Here is a 6,000-nt window from a genome sequence, read left to right as displayed (position 1 = left end):
GTCTTAAGATCATTAGAGACATTATTTTGCTGAAAAAAAAGTGTCAGCCATATGTCTCAGGCATGGTTTTCAGGTGGTGCTAAATCTTCACCAAATGGTGTTGCCTTTTTTCAGATGTTAAAGATGTCCACACATGAAAAGACCTGCTAAGGATTTGCTTTGGCACCATAATCACTCAACTGAGACCTAAGGATTTCCTGTCATAGAAGATGTGTGTGTGTGTGTGTGTGTGTGTGTGTGTGTGTGTGTGTGTGTGTGTGTGTTGGTGTGTTGGCTTAAAATAGTTTGTTTAAATAAACTTTGGAGTGAGAACATAAATCAAATAAATAGCACAATGCAGAGCCACTCTGAGCAGAGAAAAAATTAGGACAGAGTTAAGGAGCTAGTCTCCAGGGAGAAGTCATGCTTACTTCTAAAAAACGTAATTAATCTTCATGCAAATGCAAAATAATCTGGTAAGACATCAGGGAGGTAGGAGTTAAAAGGCAGAGACATTACAGTCATACTTAATGGGTAGTGATAATTCTTTGTGCATTTCTTGGAAAAGTTTAGATATAATATAGTACCTCTACTTTATTGTATTCGTAAAGGAGTTAGTTACATGTGTTAGACAAGTACCCAGATACAGTCAAGGCCAGTCAGGGTATGGTAGATGAGAGATCCCCTTGTGTAGCATCAGATATTAGAGTTGGACATCCTACATCCATCCTGAACTTCTGCAATGCAATGTTGTTTCCTTTAGTTCAGTATATCCACACCAGAGCATTCTCATGCTCTTTTCATATAATGTGGTTTGTATGCACATGTGTATGTATGCGCATGTATACATATGTGTGAATGCTTCTGTGTGAATGTGTGTGTACATTTGTGTGTCTATATGGAATGGAAGTTCACGAGTATATGCATACATGTGTATGTGCTGTGTTCACTCATACATGCATTGCATGTGTGTGTACATTCAGTAGACTAGATTTACATTTGAGTTTTCTTTTCCTACATTTGCAATGACTGAAGGCAGTCCCTACACACATATTTATCTCTGTAGTTCCAATACAGTTTTTCTTAATTATAACATAAATAAAATAGACAGCTTTGAAGTGAATGAAGTCATGTTGCCAGCGGGAGGATTTGGTATTAGGAGCTTCATCAAAGTACTTAAACCCAGAGAATGGAGCAGGCATTTGCCAAGCACAAGAAATGCTAACTCCAGCAATGCTTGGAGAAAAGAATTTAATTCTAAATCATTAGAGCTAGCTTCAAAGAGCAAGTTAGAACTACACCACACATGGACCCCTACATGCATGTATACATATGTACAGTACACACAAGCATACATACAAGTGTATGTGTAAGCCATACACATGTATAAACACACACAGGTACACACACCAGCATGCATATGTATACACACAAATATATACACATATAAGCATGTAAATGTCATGCATATATGAATGAATAGAAGCATGCACACACTTTGTGGTAGCATGAATATGAATGGACCCCAGGGGCTCATATCTTTGAATGCTTAGTCACCAGGGATGCCACTACTTGGAAGGAATTAGGAGGTGTAGCCTTGTTGGAGTCGGTTTGTCCTTGTTGGGGCAGGGACTTTAGGGTTTGAAACACTCAAGCCAAGTCCAGTGTCTCTCTCTTCCTCTTGCCTTCAGATCCAGATAGTGAACTCTCAGCTGCCATGTCTGCCTGTGTGCTGGCATGCTCTCACCATGAGAGTAATGGCCTAAACCTCTGAAACTATAAGCAAGCCCAAATTAAGTGCTTCCTTTTATCACAACTGCCATGTTCATTGTGTCACTCCACAGCAATAGAACATGAATAAAACATACATGTATACATACACATGCACAAATACAAGCACATAAAATGTATACATACACACGTGACTCTCCCCCACTCCCATACAGGTACACTTATGTACATACACATTCATACAGAAGCACGCACACACATGTCCAGAAGTATGCATGCACATGCAAGTGTATACACACCATTAGGTGAAGAAAAGCATTATGGATAATGATTTAAGGACACATATATTCTAGTCAGTGATACTACTCATGTTTTAACAGTTCCTCATATTATATGCACATATTGTAAAGAGTTGATGTAAAGGCATTGAGATAGGGGAAGATTAACAGTGTTGAGAATGAGGACTTAAGCTTTATCAATAATGATTTCATTTTTTTTTTTAAGTACAATGCACTGTCATGTTCCTTAGGCAGTTAGGAGAAAGTTCAGGCCTCAGTGGGCTCAGCAGAGCACAGCTGTCATGGTCAATATCTAATAGCTCTGCTTTCCTCAGTCCACTGGTGTTAATGACATCTATGTACCATTATGAACTGTCAAACATATGCCACACAATGCATCTTTCTACTTCTTCTTCCTTACTTCAGTGTGTCCAGCTCTACCTCTGTTCATTTATTTTCAGCATTAGACAGAAAGACCTCCTGCTTCAGAAGAAATTGGCTGTAGTTTTGAAATGAAGTCCAGTGAATTACTACACATTTATTTTTAGGATAATGGGAGAACTGCCCAGGGTAAACTTTCTGAGAGCACATTAAACCAAATATGACGATTGGTAAATTATCCCCTCAAGAGCCCAAATGCTAATTACATAAATTATAGTGGAGGAGACTGTTGGGTAATTTTGTGGACTCCAGATGATAAAGCATTCCTGAACTTTAGAGACAGGGATGCAGGGATGATCCAGCTTACTCAGCTGTTAGTGGAAAGCCTACTCTTATTTCTCTTCATGAAATGATATTGTGGGAAAGTCTGATTCTAAGTCAGTCTTGATTAGATGCTCAATTATCATCACCAATTGAAAGAAATATGTTCTTAATAAAATAAAAGCAATATCATTTCTGTCTTGTTTTTCACCATGGCCTATCCATAACAATTCTTCTATAAAAGTTTGTAAACTCCATTGTTTCTGACAAGGGTCAATGCTTCACGCAGTGAAGCACTATATGCATTGATCATTTAGCATGCATGTAATTAATTGTGGCTATCTATTGGTGGCATATTCTTTTCTTCATGCCACCTCTCAAGCAGTGGCCAGCGGTGTATACTCTGATTTATTGATCTTCAACCTGTACCTAGCCTAGGTATGACAGGTAAGTTAGTGTATGAGCAAAGGTACTTCAGATAATTAATTCATGAATAATTAATACCCAAATGAAAGTGTTATAACATTATAAAACAATTACAAATGCATCCATGTTATATAGTCTTGAGTGTTGTAAATAATACAGTTCTATTATGTTTAATTACACTGCATTCAATGTCTCTCCTACCAATGTTGACACACAGTGACCCCCTCCAAATAAGAATGTAGCATAATTAGTTATGGTGACCAGTTTACAGAGGAAAATATTGATTTACTGAATGTCTAATAGTTTTGTGGTCATTAGGCATATTAAAGAGAGCCAATAAAAATGTCTCTGTCCCCCACAAGACCAAGTTGCTGACCTGAATTAGTAGAAATGGCAGTTAGTGATATGTTCACCTCTGGTAGACATTGTGTAATTCCTGACCATATCCTAGTTCATACTGACTCTGCCAATGTCTTGTCAAACAAGTGTAATAGGCTTTTCAACCAACTGGACTGACTTACTTAAGCAAAGGCATTTCTCCTCACTTATATTCCCTATTTCCTGAATGTTACTTTTTTTTCTCCCTCTCTTTTCTCTTCCACATAAAACCAGAAAAAAAAAAACAATTTAAAACCAGTTGTCCTAGTTGACTGTGTCTCTCATTCTTACCCTGGGAAAGGGACACCCAGAACACTCTTGTGGCACCTGGCTAAGCCTTTTCTCTGGTTTCTCTGGGTACTTCACCAAATGTGAAGTTAATGTGATGTATATCTTCATATTGTATATTTCTGTTCTTTACATTCTTTCTTTATATTCATATTTAGCATTCTAGATGTTTCCTCACTTGACAAACATGTTTAACTGTGTTTCCTGTTATGAGAAAAGAAGCACTGTGGTTGAGGGCTAAGACCTGGAGCGCACCATCAGGGTTTGAATCCTGACTTTACCACTTCCTAACTGTCATGAAGACAGCTTGATTTCCTCCTGGGTAAAGAGTGAATAATAACTTGCCTCTGTTGTGGGGCTGAGATGAGTCCAGTGGAGCCTAGGAAATGGGCACTGGAGTGTAGGAAGTACTTTATAATGCCAAGGTTCTCAGTCACATCATTGGTTCAGTTAACGCACCTGCCATTCCCCTCTGGTCCTCCTGGCTTATGCACAGCCCTCTACTTTGAACTAATTCACAACCCAGCTCTTGTTGCAGCTTCTTCTCAGCCTCTAAAGTCCTCTGACTATCTCTCATTCCTGGAAACTCCTAGAAGTGTCTATTCTAGACACTTGCATTTGCCCACTGATTCCCAATTCATCTATAGTCTAGCAACCTAACTCTCTGGCTTCCCTGCGTGTGTGATTAGACACCTCTCCTTAGTGCTCAGTTTGCCCTTAAGCAAACTGAGCTTCATACCTTACATGAAGCCTCCCTTATTGTACTAGAACCTACAGATCCCAGCTCACAGTCCAGCAAGATGGTTCAGGAGTTTAAGTGCTGGCCATGAAAGCATGGCAGTATATGAGTCTGATCTTTAGAACCTATGTAAAAGTGAAAGCAGAGAGCTGACTCCACAAGTGGTCCTCTGATTTGCACACACACACACACACACACACACACACACACACACCCAAAGCTCTCAAGCTCCTCCCCTCTGTTCCCACAGGAAACCATATAAATCTCCTAAATTTTATGGATGTTTATCTGGGTACTTAATGACAATTTCTAGTGAAACTTCATTTTGGGGTATAGTAACCCTTCAGCTGTATTATATGCTTCTTAATGGTGAAACCATCACTGAAGGTGGTCTTTGAATACTGTATGTATGAATTCACTTAATCTGCATGTTAAAACATACCTGCCATTATTCCCCTCATTTTGTGTTCAAGACAGAGAGAAAAAAGAAGTCACAGAAGAGTACCTTTCTCAAAATATATGAAGCACAGAAATAATTGCTACAGGGATGGATTTGCCCACAGATTTGCTCTAACTTAATGAATGATTTATGAATATCTATATTTAGTTGTTCCTGTATGTATTGTTGAATAAGGGTGCTTCATTTCTGCTACTTCATTTTAAAATAGGGTCTTACTAATAGTGTCTTTTGATAGTAAACTTGGATGCACTTCCAATGACAACGACAGTCAGGTGGTCCTCTTTTTGTGTATGCACTTGATAGAGTAACTTCTGAAAAGTAACAGCACATATTGTGGACACCAACTAACTTACAGCATTCCAGTTAAAGGCATTTAATATCTATCCTCTTAGTATATATCCATTTAATATGTATCTACTTAACATGTATCCATTGAATATATGCCCACCGAATATATATCCACTTACTATGTAGTCATTTAATATATCCACTTAATATGTATCCATTTAATATGTATCCACTTAATATGTATATCCATTTAATATATATCCACTTAATATGTATCCACTCAATAGGTATCCACTTAATATATAACCACTAATAATCAGCTGCCAATTACCCATATTTATAACTTTGAGACTTGCTTAACAGTGAACGGGAAGTAGGATGCTCCAGCTCCTTATGGCTGCTTATAAGTAGAGGGCTGTTAGAACTCAGAACCTGAAGCAGCAGGAGAGCCTATTGCAGATGCTCAGCCCACACACCGTCTCCACACTCCATGTCAGCTTCTTAGAAAATAGCTTTATCTCCAGCATCAAATGTGACACGATCTGTAAATATGTTTTTATCTTCAATGGCATGTTTGCTTGGTGTTTAATGAGGTGGACGGCATTTTAAAATGTTTCTATGGAAGGCAAAGTCTGAAAGATACCCTACAAAACTATTGCAAACCCATTGGTTAAGTATGTAAATAAAATGTTCTTTGAAATGTGCAGGTTTTACTGAAAACAAGTCTCTGG

The 6,000-nt window shown here is 38.3% G+C and overlaps 1 protein-coding gene across 1 annotated transcript in view; it reads right to left on the bottom strand.

The window, feature by feature from the left end:
* Pgr (progesterone receptor) overlaps nucleotides 1–6,000 on the bottom strand; it is a 62,286-nt gene that overhangs the window by 52,320 nt on the left and 3,966 nt on the right. The window lies entirely within an intron of this gene.

Source organism: Mastomys coucha, unplaced genomic scaffold (assembly GCF_008632895.1).
Source record: "Mastomys coucha isolate ucsf_1 unplaced genomic scaffold, UCSF_Mcou_1 pScaffold23, whole genome shotgun sequence".
NCBI lineage: Eukaryota > Metazoa > Chordata > Mammalia > Rodentia > Muridae > Mastomys > Mastomys coucha.
Note: the sequence above shows the minus strand (reverse complement) of the source record. Positions and strands in the feature narration are given on the sequence as shown.